Source organism: Littorina saxatilis, linkage group LG8, assembly GCF_037325665.1.
Source record: "Littorina saxatilis isolate snail1 linkage group LG8, US_GU_Lsax_2.0, whole genome shotgun sequence".
NCBI classification, from domain to species: domain Eukaryota; kingdom Metazoa; phylum Mollusca; class Gastropoda; order Littorinimorpha; family Littorinidae; genus Littorina; species Littorina saxatilis.
Window position 1 is genome coordinate 54,322,421 of NC_090252.1, and position 16,042 is coordinate 54,338,462.

A 16,042-nucleotide genomic window follows, 5' to 3' on the forward strand; every position below is an offset into this window, starting at 1 on the left:
TCGTGCGTGCGTGAGTGTGTTAATTCATTGATCTCCAACACACAAACAGTGTTACATATTTTCAGCCTTTTTTTTTTTTTTTGCGAAACTGGTTCAGCTTTTGGGATGCAAATGTCTTGGCTGAACTAAGTAGCTGCGATCATGACTTGCACGTTAACCTTTTTCCTTATCGGCTTATATGACACGCCTGACACTTTCAAACCAACAATGTCCCTTTTGATACAGGCTTTGGCACGATGTCACAAAATGAGGGATTGCTTTTGTGTGAACCTTCCAAGCGCGTTATCGTTGCACAATAGTTAAGAGAGAGAGAGAGAGAGAGAGAGAGAGAGAGAGAGAGAGAGAGAGAGCGAGACACAGAGAGAGACAGAGAGAGAGAGACAGAGAGAGAGAGAGAGGGAGAGAGAGACAGAGAGAGAGAGAGAGACAGAGAGAGAGGGAGAGAGAGAGAGAGCGAGAGAGAGAGAGAGAGAGAGAGAGGGAGAGAGAGAGATTTGAATTTCGACGGACTGCTGCTTATTTTGTCTGTTTTTATATTTAGTCAAGTTTTGACTAAATATTTTAACATCGAGGGGGAATCGAAACGAGGGTCGTGGGGTATGTGCGTGTGTGTGTGTGTCTGTGTGTCTGTCTGTCTGTCTGTGTGTGTGTGTGTGTGTGTAGAGCGATTCAGACTAAACTACTGGACCGATCTTTATGAAATTTGACATGAGAGTTCCTGGGTATGAAATCCCCGAACTTTTTTTCATTTTTTTGATAAATGTCTTTGATGACGTCATATCCGGCTTTTCGTGAAATTTAAGGCGGCACTGTCACGCCCTCATTTTTCAACCAAATTGGTTCAAACTTTGGTCAAGTAATCTTCGACAAAGCCCGGACTTCGGTATTGCATTTCAGCTTGGTGGCTTAAAAATTAATTAATGACTTTGGTCATTAAAAATCGGAAAATTGTAAAAAAAAAAATTTTTTTTTATAAAAACCATCCAAATTTACGTTTATCTTATTCTCCATCATTTGCTGATTCCAAAAACATATAAATATGTTATATTCGGATTAAAAACAAGCTCTGAAAATTAAATATATAAAAATTATTATCAAAATTAAATTGTCCAAATCAATTTAAAAACACTTTCATCTGATTCCTTGTCGGTTCCTGATTCCAAAAACATATAGATATGATATGTTTGGATTAAAAACACGCTCAGAAAGTTAAAACAAAGAGAGGTACAGAAAAGCGTGCTATCCTTCTTAGCGCAACTACTACCCCGCTCTTCTTGTCAATTTCACTGCCTTTGCCATGAGTGGTGGACTGACGATGCTACGAGTAGGGGAGACCGGGGCTAGTCCGCCCCCGGGGCACATCCGTCTTTGTCTGTTTATTCTTACGTTTGCCACCTTTTAGTCATTCACACCATGAATGCATAGGAGTTGACTTAGGTTTTGATGCATTACCTCTGAGAACAAATACTTAGTCTTGGTGTTTAAGGTCGAGTTCTGACGAAAGTTTTGCTTCTTCCTTCCCATGTTGTGCTCGTTATCTGGCACTAGAAATGCCTGCCCGTGCAGGGGCAAGTCCGCCTATTTGTCATGGGGCATGTTCGCCGTAAGCAGTGTGTACAACAATTGTTCATGCGCACATAAAAACTGTCTGCATATTGATATCAGCTACACATTTGTCTTGATTTAAAATAAAAAAAATCAGTCTTCTAGTTCATCAAACTCGCCAGTTATGCTACCAAAAGCATAAAAGTAGCATAAAAGTAGGCGGACTAGCCCCGGTCTCCCCTAACGTAATTTTGTGTTACATTCTTTCGTATTTTGTCGTTGGCATTTTTGAAGCTAAATATTGAAGGGAATTAAAAAAGCTTGCCCACTAAAGCTTGCCCACTACTAGTCTTGTACCTCCTATGGGATGAGAGCGGCGGACTTGCCCCACCCTGTAGGCGGACTTACCCCGACTTGGGGCAAGTTCGCCTACGTTAGGGTAGGTCTACTTAAAGCAGTATGTACAACAAATGTTCATGCGCACATAAAAACTGCCTGCACATTGATATCAGCTACACATTTGTCTTGATGTAAAATAAAAAATCAGTCTTCTAGTTCATCAAACTCGCCAGTTACGCTACCAAAAGCATAACAGTAGGCGGACTAGCCCCGGTCTCCCCTATACGGTCTTGCTGAAAAATGGCAGCTACTTGACTAAATATTGTATTTTCGCCTTACGCGACTTGTTGTTTCCTTCAGTTGTACCTGTTTAAAGGAGATGCCTTTCCGCAGTGTAGAGTTTTTGAAGCTATCACGCGGTGCATAACAATAGTTTTACACAAAATGACTGCTTTGCAGTTTACATAATGCAACACCCTATCGAATATAACCACAGGTTCATGCAATATTGCATTGCATTGTGTGCAGTAATGTACGGCAGAATAGTCTTGCTATCTTTACCCGTGTCCAACGAAGGAGCAATAATTTAACATATAATTGGTTGGCTGTGGGGAGGGATAGAATCAAGTGTCACTGCCAAACTTGTCAAGCAGGAAGGTATTTCAGTTTAAATAATGTTTGTGCTGGCCGTGGTTTCTTGTTATATTACACGTACTCTATTCTTGTACTGTACTGCAGCGTGTGCCGCGTTTACTGGCGTTCTGATACATCTTTGATTTAGCATTGCATTACAGTCGAAACGGTTGTAGGAGGTACCTTTTCGTTTCAGGTTTAATCTACCAGTCAAAACTGGTCTAGTTTACGGAATAGATCCATACATTTCTTTGGTGCTGTAGAATCATATTATTACGTTTGACTGTTGATATTGGGGCTAAGCTAGTCTAGTCTGTTTTTATTTTGAGACACTGAGCGGTACGTGTTCCTTCACATTGAAATGAAGCGTTACGTATGGATTGTGAACCCAACAGTTAACAACAGCTGCTTTATCATAGCTCTTGTCTCAGTCAGCGTTCTCGTTACAGAAGGTAAGTGGGTTTTTTCTTCTTGTTTTGTAGTAATGGTAATGATAATGATGAGATGTCTGTCTGTCTGTCTGTCTGTCTGTCTGTCTGTCTGTCTGTCTGTCTGTCTCTGTCTCTCTCTCTCTCTCTCGCTCTCTCGTGGGCCAGATGTAAAAAAGCAGATCACTGCTTACTCTATTACCCCCTTTAACACTACATTGGGGTGTGCACGTTAAAGATCCCACGATTGACAAAAGGGTCTTTCATGGCAAAATTGTATAGGCATAGATAAAAAATGTCCACCAAAATGTCCGACTTGCAATAATAGGCCGTGAAAAGTAGGATATGCGCCGAAATGGCTGCGATCTGCTGGTCGATGTGAATTCGTGATGTATTGTGTAAAACATTTCATCTCACACGGCATAAATAGATCCCTGCGCCTTGAGTCCGAGTCTGGAGATACGCGCGCAATATAAGATTTCATATAACATAACACAGACACAGACACACACACACAAACACAGACACACACACACACACACACACACACACACACACACACACACACACACACACACATACACACACACACATACACACACACACACAACGACCCTCGTCTCGATTCCCCCTCTATGTTAAAACATTTAGTCAAAACCTGACTAAATGTAAAAGGGGTGTCAATCTATCCCTAATTCGAATACTGCTTCAGAGAGAGAGAGAGAGAGAGAGAGAGAGAGAGAGAGAGAGAGAGAGAGAGAGAGAGAGAGCGAGAGAGAGAGAGAGAGAGAGGGGGAGAGAGAGGAAGAGAGAGGAAGAGAGAGAGAGAAAGAAAGAGAGAGAAAGAAAGAGAGAGAGAGAGAGAGAGAGAGAGAGAGAGAGAGAGAGAGAGAGAGAGAGAGAGAGAGAGAGAGAGAGAGAGAGAGAGAGAGAGAAGTCTGAAGTCTGAAGTCTGAAGTCTGAATGTTTTAATGAGTAGGCCTTGGGCCCTTTTCATGGAGATGAGCACATCTCAAGCACCAGCATACAAATGCACATAGTGAACAAAAACAAGAACATCGCCCTGTTTCGTTTACGGATTACGGATTACGAATGGAAAGCGCCTTCATGACAAATGTAGAAAAACGTGGCTTACTAGTGTTTGAAAACAGCATGGTCAATTTAAACAATGATGGGATTCTAGTGTATTTTCGTGGAATATAATATTCTCTTAACTCAGCATATTTAGGGCATACTAAAACAAAGTGGACTTCATCTTCAACACTGCCACAACAAAATGGACAAGATAAATCAGCGGAGGTTGCATTTAAATTAAAGCGAAATCGATGCACTTTCAGAGGAGATACTCCCAATCTAAGTCTAATCAGAAGATTTCTAGCTTTAATATGTTTCAAATCACTTAAATAGTTGGATAATGTTAGGGTTGATTTGAAGGTTCAGAGAGAGAGAGAAAGAGAGAGAGACACAGAGAGAGAGAAAGAGAGAGAGAGAGACAGAGAGAGAGAGAGGGAGAGAGAGAGAGAAAGGGAGAGAGAAAGAGAGAGGGAGTGAGAGAGAGAGAGATAGAGAGCGAGAGAGAGAGAGAGATAGAGAGAGGGAGAGAGAGAGAGAGACTGCCGATAGCAATGACAATTATTTATTATTCAAGGGTAACAAGCATACGCATATATTTCCTAATAGTCCAAGCAAATAAGAGAACAACGTTGAAGTGACAATGACTAGGTTTAAAATGTCCCTTATCAGAAAGTTCAACCTCAGTCCTTTGATGTTTATTAAACACATTTTCATATAAAGTTGGCGCTTCATATGGAAAAGTGGCTTTGAAATTGACCCTAATCCTTCTTTGGGCTCTGTAAATGTCGTTTGGGGCTATGGTTGTAAAACGGTATCTACTGGTCACCCCAATGTATAAACTGAAAACTCTTTCTGCACCAGAACACGCAGAAAGGATTGTATCTGCCTGATGTCTGATGCTTTTCAAAATCCCCAACCACTAACACCTTCAAAACGGACATTAACTGACACTGTTGTTTTTCCCTATATAATCCTTACTATTGTTCCGAGACGTCGTCCTGTTGTGTATTTAGCTTGCCACAACCTCATACATGGTCCTAAAAGTTAAAGTTGAAGAAAATACTAAAGATAAATGAACAAGCTGACCGTGAATCCCCCCATGCGAACATACTAAAGTCTGGTTCCAAATAGGCTCAATTTCCTTCTATTTCTTTGTATTTCTGCCTCGTAGGGGTAGGGGTGTTCAAACCAAAGGCACATTTAAACCAAAATTCAAATCACACATCTTACAATACTAAGACACTCAGCAGTGAAAGGGTGTCTGCTGGTAAAAAATTCCAAACAATCCTAAAAGTACTTCACTACTAAACGTGCTTTTAAAAAGAGCCGTTATTTTTCCCTCTATAATCAGTATTGTGTTTTCTGCGAACATGTAGTCTATTTAGATGGTTGTCATGTGCACATGAGTTGCTAAAGCGTTTTCAGTTGGGCATATGTCGAAAAGCAAAGAATTAGCCCTTTGAAAACCATCAGAACTGTCACACAAAAATAACATTTACCTATCTCACCAACTGACCAAACATGGGGCTTTTCCTTATGTATTATGTATTGTCGTGTTTTTTGTAGCATACTTGTGAAAACAGCCACCACTGTTGTAAATGATACTTTAAAGAGCATTATTTCATTTTTACAGTTGAAGGACAACCTGGACTGCCGTATATTACAGCTGTTTTACAATCAGCCAAAATTTTCTTAACAAACGTATGTTAAGAACAACTCCCATAGTGAAATTGAAGGAAAACAAAGTGAAAACCCCCCTGCCATAGAGGAGCTAAAGAATCAACAATAAACGACTGCATGGATAGCTTGATGCACGAATGCATTGCGGACATGTTTGTCTCCAACCAAGAGAAAGTTCCAAAAAATCCCTTTTGTGCTTCTTATTATACAGTGACGTCAAATACAGCCTTTTCTGCTGTTCATACATTCAGGGGTTATGGTTACACTAAACGACGTAGTTGTAGCCATACTGCCATCCAGATTTATTTTTTCCTTGCGAGCAGTCACAGGGTGTTTGTGCTGTCTGCCAACCGTCAGACGACCCCGCCCAAGTCTGTTAAGGGACCGTTTGACCGTTATAGAACGCGTCTTTTTGATTTTTTAGCACATTTGGAAACGGTTGATTTTTATCCCCACCATTGTTTTCAAACATTATATAGGAATGTTTTGTGAACAACGGATAATAGCCGCTACTCGCATGTGTAGCAAAAGTGAGCGTACATACTCACCCTGGTCGTACAGCCGTTGTCCGTTGCCCGTCTACATCTGTCTGTACAAATCATTACCTTTGGATTTTTCTCGAACGCTATGAAGTGAAGAAACACCAAATGTTGCAAAATGTTGTATGACCCCAAGAGCTCAAAAAAGATACTTGAGAACCTTGACCTTACCTTAAGGTCAAGGTCACAGGGAGAATGAATGTGGTCTAAAAACTGCAAAATTTCACATTGTGCCAGTTTTCTGGAAAACAAATTAAAAACAGCGGGCTTAGTTTTGTATGGTATACAAGAAAAAGAAAGCCTTATCTTCTGATACCATTTTGGTTGACCTCGCTTCAATGTCAAGGTCAGAGGAGCCCTTCAAAGTTGAATTGTAGACATATTTTGATGTGAGCTTGCCCCTTTAACTTTACTATGGACGATATCTCTTACAAACTTAAACACTGAGTGGGGCGTTTGTTAGAATTTCATAGTGAGCCACATCTGGTCACATATCGTTAGGGTCAAGGTCACATTGACCCCTATGAAAAATGTGACCAAGCCGGGTAAAGAAATCCATGTGTCTTGGTAAAAAATCTTAACAAAGCAAAGCCCGTGCGACTCTCATGCTTGACCTTTGTCTTAAAGTGACCTTGACCTTCAGGTGACCTTGAAGGTGAAGGTCTAACAACTGAAGCTTGCAAGGACATTGTACACTATTAGAACTGGTTTACAGATTTTTCCTACCAAATTACACATGACCTTTGGCCAAGGTCAAGATCATCAAAGGTCACACATCACAAGGCTATCAATTCAAGACATAGGAAGCATAAACATACTTATTGGCACTTTCTACAAAGAGACATTGTCACGTTTAGTGATTCAATTGCCCGTTTCAGTCACATTTCATAAGGGGCAAAGTGACCTTGACCTTGATGATATGTGACTAAATGTGGCTCAATATCAGTATATAACATGTGCCCCACACAATTATGAAGTTTGAAAGATTTTTTTCATAGTTCAGGGTCAAGGTCACTTCAAAACATGTATACAATTCAACTTTGAAGGACTCCTGTGACCTTGACATTGAAGCGAGGTCAACCAAAATGGTATCAGAAGATAAGGCTTTCTTTTTCTTGTATACCATACAAAACTAAGCCCGCTGTTTTTAATTTGTTTTCCAGAAAACTGGCACAATGTGAAATTTTGCAGTTTTTAGACCACATTCATTCTCCCTGTGACCTTGACCTTAAGGTAAGGTCAAGGTTCTCAAGTATCTTTTTTGAGCTCTTGGGGTCATACAACATTTTGCAACATTTGGTGTTTCTTCACTTCATAGCGTTCGAGAAAAATCCAAAGGTAATGATTTGTACAGACAGATGAAGACGGGCAACGGACAACGGCTGTACGACCAGGGTGAGTATGCACGCTCACGTTTGCTACACATGCGAGTAGCGGCTATTATCCGTTGTTCACAAAACATTCCTATATAATGTTTGAAAACAATGGTAGGGATAAAAATCAACCGTTTCCAAATGTGCTAAAAAATCAAAAAGACGCGTTCTATAACGGTCAAACGGTCCCTTAACAGACTTGGGCGGGGTCGTCTGACGGTTGGCAGACAGCACAAACACCCTGTGACTGCTCGCAAGGAAAAAATAAATCTGGATGGCAGTATGGCTACAACTACGTCGTTTAGTGTAACCATAACCCCTGAATGTATGAACAGCAGAAAAGGCTGTCTTTGACGTCACTGTATAATAAGAAGCACAAAAGGGATATTTTGGAACTTTCTCTTGGTTGGAGACAAACATGTCCGCAATGCATTCGTGCATCAAGCTATCCATGCAGTCGTTTATTGTTGATTCTTTAGCTCCTCTATGGCAGGGGGGTTTTCACTTTGTTTTCCTTCAATTTCACTATGGGAGTTGTTCTTAACATACGTTTGTTAAGAACATTTTGGCTGATTGTAAAACAGCTGTAATATACGGCAGTCCAGGTTGTCCTTCAACTGTAAAAATGAAATAATGCTCTTTAAAGTATCATTTACAACAGTGGTGGCTGTTTTCACAAGTATGCTACAAAAAACACGACAATACATAATACATAAGGAAAAGCCCTATGTTTGGTCAGTTGGTGAGATAGGTAAATGTTATTTTTGTGTGACAGTTCTGATGGTTTTCAAAGGGCTAATACTTTGCTTTTCGACATATGCCCAACTGAAAACGCTTTAGCAACTCATGTGCACATGACAACCATCTAAATAGACTACATGTTCGCAGAAAACACAATACTGATTATAGAGGGAAAAATAACGGCTCTTTTTAAAAGCACGTTTAGTGGTGAAGTACTTTTAGGATTCTTTGGAATTTTTTACCAGCAGACACCCTTTCACTGCTGAGTGTCTTAGTATTGTAAGATGTGTGATTTGAATTTTGGTTTAAAGGTGCCTTTGGTTTGAACACCCCTACCCCTACGAGGCAGAAATACAAAGAAATAGAAGGAAATTGAGCCTATTTGGAACCAGACTTTAGTATGTTCGCATGGGGGGATTCACGGTGCGAATGACACTGCGTCAGCTTGTTCATTTATCTTTAGTATTTTCTTCAACTTTAACTTTTAGGACCATGTATGAGGTTGTGGCAAGCTAAATACACAACAGGACGACGTCTCGGAAAAATAGTAAGGATTATATAGGGAAAAACAACAGTGTCAGTTAATGTCCGTTTTGAAGGTGTTAGTGGTTGGGGATTTTGAAAAGCATCAGACATCAGGCAGATACAATCCTTTCTGCGTGTTCTGGTGCAGAAAGAGTTTTCAGTTTATACATTGGGGTGACCAGTAGATACCGTTTTACAACCATAGCCCCAAACGACATTTACAGAGCCCAAAGAAGGATTAGGGTCAATTTCAAAGCCACTTTTCCATATGAAGCGCCAACTTTATATGAAAATGTGTTTAATAAACATCAAAGGACTGAGGTTGAACTTTCTGATAAGGGACATTTTAAACCTAGTCATTGTCACTTCAACGTTCCCTTCACTAAAGTGGCTAAGATGCCTGGACTATAAAGAGGGAGTGATCTTCTTTTACTACCCCCCCCCCCCCCCAAAAAAAAAAAAAATGGTTAAATAAAATCATAGTGAATGGTAGAACAAATAAGTGTATGTAAATCATAAGGTAGTGTTCAAAACATGAAGTGCAGCAATAAAGAGGAAACTAAACGCACAGTAAGCATAATGTGCTACGATACATGAGAGAGAGAGAGAGAGTGAGAGACAAGACAAGACAAGACAAGACAAAATCTTTATTATCGAGGGTAATAGATAAGCAAGAATATTGCTTTTTTACATCCAGCCCTCGCCCTAATATAGGGTCAACAAGAACAGAAAACAATATAATCAAATAACTATCACATCAAACTTATAATACATTATATATTACTTACTTACTTACTGCCTTTCACGCCTGGTGGCGTGTATGGCAGCAACACATTATATATATATATACAGATATAAATAAAAAAAAAAATTAAATAAAAAAAAAAAAATAATAAAAAATAAAAAAAAATAAAATAAAAAATAAAAAATAAAAATTGTCATGCTGCATTTTAAGTACAATTTCCAATAATAAATATGTCAAATTTTAACATATCTTAATTTAGATCTGCATATTATTATAATTTAGTTTAACATGCACATACATTTTAAATGAATTGTTGAACCATTCAGCACATGTTTAGTTGCATTATGTGCGACATATAATTCTTTTTGAAGCTGTCTGTGTTTGTTTTATGCTTAAGAAAAATAGGAAGTGAGTTCCATAGGACCGCACCTGAATATAGAAGGCTTGATTTGAAAAGGTCAATACGTGGAGTCGGTGTGATAATTTTTAGTCTGTTATAGTTCAAAATAAAATTATCACGTAATGTCTCCGGTGCATATCCTGACATCACTTTATGCATTATAACACCTTTATTATACATTAACCTTTTTTGAAATGGTAATACTTGCAAATTTGTATAATCAGATTCTGAAGGAGTGTGATTTTTTAGCATAATAAGCTTAACTGCTCTTCTGTGAAGACTGGCTAAAGGTTTCAAAACATTAGCACTTGCACAATCCCACACAGTGGATGCATAATCAATATTTGACAAGATGTGATTGTAAAAAAAAATCTTTCGCGAGTGGAGATTCAAGAAATGTTTTATTTTTGATAACTGATATATTTTTTGGGAAGCAATCTTACAGATGTAATCAATGTGATCATGCCATGATAAATTATTATCAATCTTTACACCAAGGACTTTGTGGTGAGACACTTCTTCCAATACTTGATTTTTAATATAAAGAGGTGGAATGTTCGATAATAGATTTTGTCGTTTCTGTCTTGTGGTTATTAGCATAAATTTTGTTTTAGTGTGGTTAAGAGACATATGGTTTAACTCTGACCAATTCAGGAGTGCATCAATGCTTTCTTGTAGAGTTTTTGATAAATAATTTATGGAATGGTGACTAGAATGAATAGTAGTGTCATCTGCAAACAACTCACAGTTATTATGTATGTACAGTGGTAAATCATTGACATAAATGGAGAACAATAATGGGCCTAAAACAGATCCCTGTGGGACCCCATATTTCAAAGTACTTTCATTTGAATATGATGCATTAGTAAATGTAATTTGTTTTCTATTTAAAAGAAAAGATTTAAGAATATTAATGGTGGTGCATTGCATGCCATATATTGACAATTTCCTAATGAGAAGAGAATGATCAATAACATCGAACGCCTTCGCAAAATCAACAAACAGTGCTGCAGAAAATTTGTTAGAATTTATGTTGGTTAGCCATTGATCAATTAGATTTATAAGAGCTGTATGACATGAGTGCTTTTTGCGAAAACCAGATTGTTTTGGATGGAATAAATTGTTTTTATCAAAATGTGCTAAGGCATGTTTATATATATGTTTTTCCAAGGGTTTTGAAAGTGGTGACAGGATTGAAATAGGCCTGTAATTAGAAGGATTAGAAGGATCACCTGATTTAAACAGAGGGATTACCTTAGCTTGCTTAAATGCTGTTGGAAAATAAGAAGTGGTAATGCATAAGTTGTAAATGTATGTCAAGGTGTCTGTTATTACAGGAGCAGCTATTTTCAATATTTTACTGTCTATTCTATCTACACCCCGGGTTCCTGTTTGTTTGAGATGAACAAGTGCAAAGTAAACTTCAGACACAGTCATGTGTTGTAGCGGCATTTCTGCCTCTATTCTCTTGGATTTGCAATGATCTATTAAGGTATTTAAATCATTTTCTTGTGTTCTATCAATAGGAATAACTTTTTCTCCCACTGTAGAAAAATGTAAATTAAGTTTATCAGCAGAAATGTTTTTCATGGCAGTTGGGTGTGAATTAGAACGCTTGTTTGTTAATAAATTAATGGCTTTCCAAATTGATTTTGAATCCTGTTTAGATGACACTAGTTCAGTGAAATAGTTTTTCTTTTTAGTTCTTTTTAGGGAACTTACATTATTTCTTTGCCGTTTATATCCTTCAAAATCACCCTTTGCTTTCAAATAATCCCTGTGGTTTGCAGCATCTTCTGTTTCTTGATCAAGCCACTTTGGTTTCTCAATATGTCTAACTCTGTGCGTAATTAATGGTGCATGTTTATCATAAATAGAAATAAAAATATTATACCAATGCTCCAAAGCTTTATCAGGATTCTGAAAGCTATAGACTTCAGAAAGAGGACTGTGAATTAAATCAGAGAGAAAATCATTTTTATTAAAACGCGAGAAACGACGATAAGTTACAGTTTTATGTCCAGCTTTAGGGATTTTAATACCTTTTCTTGACCAGGTAAGACAAACTGGATAATGATCACTGCAGGATAAAATAGGAACGCATGTTTCAATAATATTTTGTTTTTCTGACACATAAATATGATCAATAAGAGTTTTAGAAACAGCCATGACCCTAGTGGGTAACTGAACCATTTGTTGCAAATCAAAGCTATTAATTGTATTATTCCAATTTTTATGTGGCTTCATTAAATCAATATTAAAATCTCCTAAGAGCAAGATTTCTTTTGAATCCAGTGTTGCAGAGTCCATCATAATAGTAAAGTTATCTGCCCAATTTACTCTTTCAGAAGGGTTTCTATAAATAAATCCTAATAGTAAGGGCGGAGATCTTTTCAATTTAACTTCAATCCATATTGATTCAACTCCATGAACCTCAAGATGAGCTAGTCGTTTATATGTAACTGATTCACTTATGTAAACAGTAATGCCTGTTTCATTCGTTTTAACAGGATCATTACGAATAAGAGTATATCCTGGAACAATGATGTCAGAGTCTAACACATTATCTGATAGTCTGGATTCAGAAAAACCAAACATATGAAAACTTTTTCCAGAATTAAAAAGTACATTTGAAACATCAGTCATTTTGTTATATAAATGATTAATATTCAGGTGTCCAATGCGAAGCCCTTCCTTATTCGGCCAAGATGTTTTAGTTGAAGTCATGGTAATGTTTATAATTCCACAGCTTTTTTTCTTTTCCTTTTTTTTCAAATAATGACGAAAAGCAAGTAATGAAAAGTGACTACTTTTTCACAGACTATGCATGCCTGTTGAAAAGTTGCTTGCAATTTGAAAAAAAATATAATACAGGTATATAATAACAATAATTATAAATGTTATACTAACAATTCCAAATTCGTAATAATAAAACTGAATGATGTCAGCAACCCAATATTGTCAGACACTATATTTCCAAATCTATATACCACCACATACACAAGGTGAAGATAAACACCACTTAGTCAACACATCAATTCAGTTGAACTCATAAGTTCACTGACAATTGATGAAGAATTAAATAAATTGCTACTAAATTCAAAGAGAATTAAAATGTCAGGAATCCGTTGATCCTTAAATTCAGAAATAGCAGCAACACCGTCATATAATCATATTGATGCACTTACAAATGTAATCAACTCCTTTTGATTACATTGTTAACAATCATATGATAAACAGAGGAAGTGTACGTATTTTGTTCTCACAAAAAAAGATAGCTCAGCCATGAGCATTGTCACAATTCGAAATTCATAATAATCAAACTGAATAATGTCAGCAAATCAATCTTATCATACACTCAATGACCAATAATATACACCATAACGGACACAAGGGTGCAAATAAAGACCTCTTATTCTACACATCAGTTCAGTTTCACTCATCATTTATTTTTCAAATGATGCAGAATTAGATAATTAGCCGTTCATTTCACAGATAATTGCAATGTCAGCACTTCGTTGATCCATAAATTCAGAAGTAGCAGCAACACTGTCACATAATCATAATGATGCATTAAAAAAATGTAATCAGATCCTTTTGATTACATTGATAACAAACCATATGATAATAAGCAGTGGTGTACGTATTATTTCTCACACAAAAATAGCTCAGCTATCAGCATTGTCACAAGGAGGGAAGTGATTGATTGATAATAATAATGTCAATGTTATATCAGTTGTTCAATCTCTTTCTTTTTCACACACACACACACACACACACACACACACACACACACACACACACACACACACACACACACACACACACACACACACACACACACACACACACACACACACACACACACTCTCTCTCTCTCTCTCTCACACACACACACACACACACACACCATTAACAGATCTAATGTAAGAATTCAGATCTGACAGCATCAAATTGAATTATAACACTAATGTTTACTTCAAACTAGAGTTTCAAACGCAATGTTCATTGATGCGTAGGCTGAATGATTGTTAACATACGGACTTTTGAAGGATGAGTATGGCAACCAGCGTGTAGAGTGAAGATGTGGATTGTAATTCATAGGGGGAGGAAACCAAGGTGGTAAAGACTGATTATTTGCCCACCAGGCATATTCAGGTGATGTTTCTCTTTGTATTGCCTGACCCACACCTTGGGAGCAACCGGTATGTTTTTGATGTCCAGCCACTGCAAATCCTGGTGGCTGGATATGAAGAGGCGGCGATGGGATTGGCAGAGCTGACTGCATGCTTCTGTTGGCGGACATTGGAGTTGGAAGTAAGGTTACCCTGCCACCGGTTCGTACTGCTGGGCGATGGTTGAGTGAGGGCAAACGAGGCTGATCAGCATATTTAATGTTGCATGCCAGCCTCGCGATTCCTTTGGGACTTGGGTGTATAGAGTCCCAGTACAAAGCCTTTCGTGGTGCTCCACTCTGGGTGGTGAAAGTTTCAGTGTGGTCTGTAAAGACAACTTGTTCACTTTCACACACAGTTTTCAGTGCAACATTGGAGGCAGACACAGTTTTCTTCAGTGGATGGTCTCCCCGAGGAGGCACAATGGAAGATGCATGAATAACTGCCTTTGGGAATACACTTTTCAACAATTTGATTAAACTTGTCCATATGGCCTGTGTTACAACGCTGTTCCAGCAAGTGTTTAATCCTATGTGAAAGACGACGTGTTTCACATTTTGGCAGTGTGGGATGTTCATTAGCCAGTGGATAAGGTCGTTGATGTTAATTCCTGACACACTAATCTTTTGCGTATGACATCTTGGAAAAACAAGTTCAGTTTTCACAGATTTGAGGTTGGAGTCGCCAATCATAACATGGGTAGTTCCATTAAACACTCTTTCCTCTGCTAGTACCTCACGTGGTTTTTTTAGATCCACATTGTTTTCATGTTTGTGTTCATTACCAACACTTCTTTCTTTGTAAGTTTGCTTGGGAGGGTTTTGATTGATGACTTCATCGTTATCAATAAGTTGAGACTCACTGTCCTGTCTTTGACTGTTCAAAGAGTCACTCATCACGATAGCATCACTGTCCCCATCAATGTCTGTCAGCACTGCATACTTATTGAAAGTAGGTACTTCAGCTTTGTGTTGACGAGGCTGCACACTGTATTCAACTTTATTCATGTCAGCTTCAACAGAGACAATAGAAGTTGAGGAAGAAATCGTAGATGCAGAATGCTCAGCTGGATTGACAGGAGTTTGGACATCTTTTTTCTTTGAAAGTTCTTTTTTTAAATCGCCAACTTGCGATTTTAGATCTGAGTTCATTTTTTTTAATTCAGCAATCTTGTTATTTAATTGTTCCATTCCTTCTTTCATTTCTTCCATTTGTACTTTTTCATTATGTTTCAGGTCAATTTTGATTTGATGTTTTGCACTCTCAATAAATGACAACAGCATATTTGGGGCATCTTTGTACAGCTCCTGTAATTGTTGAGTCTTTTTGTTGAGCGATTTCATCTGCTTTCTAATGGAATTCATTGAATATTGATGAATTCGAGATTTGTGACTAGGTTTGTGACTCTTGAGTTTCGTGATTTGTTCAGATTGTGTCAGATTTTGGAGTGAGTGTATGTCTGCTGAGAAAGCTGCTTCAGGACTGGATGGTGATTGTGTAAGTTGAGGAGAAGATATAGGGCTGAGTGCTCGAAGACGACGAGAGGTTCTTTTAGTAGTGTCAATGTGTGAAGGTTTTGTGTTGGAGGAGCATGAGGAATCAGTTACTGGATTAACATCAGGTTCTTCAGCATTTCTTTCCTCCTCAACTGCAACTGGAGACGCAGTTTGTGTTGAGAGGGTGTCATGTAACGACATCTTTCCCTTCTCCGATATTGAAAAAGATGGTAGTTTTAATCTGGATACATGTTCATTCACCTTAGCATCTAAGGTTGACTCATCACTTCTAGAAAAAGCATACACAGTTTTGATACAGTCAACTAGTGTCTTAAATTCTTCATCCCGC

At 38.0% G+C, this 16,042-nt stretch overlaps 1 protein-coding gene across 1 annotated transcript in view; it reads right to left on the bottom strand.

The window, feature by feature from the left end:
- LOC138973851 (uncharacterized) overlaps positions 1-16,042 on the bottom strand; it is a 146,934-nt gene that overhangs the window by 69,473 nt on the left and 61,419 nt on the right. The gene's annotated exons all lie outside the window — the stretch shown is intronic.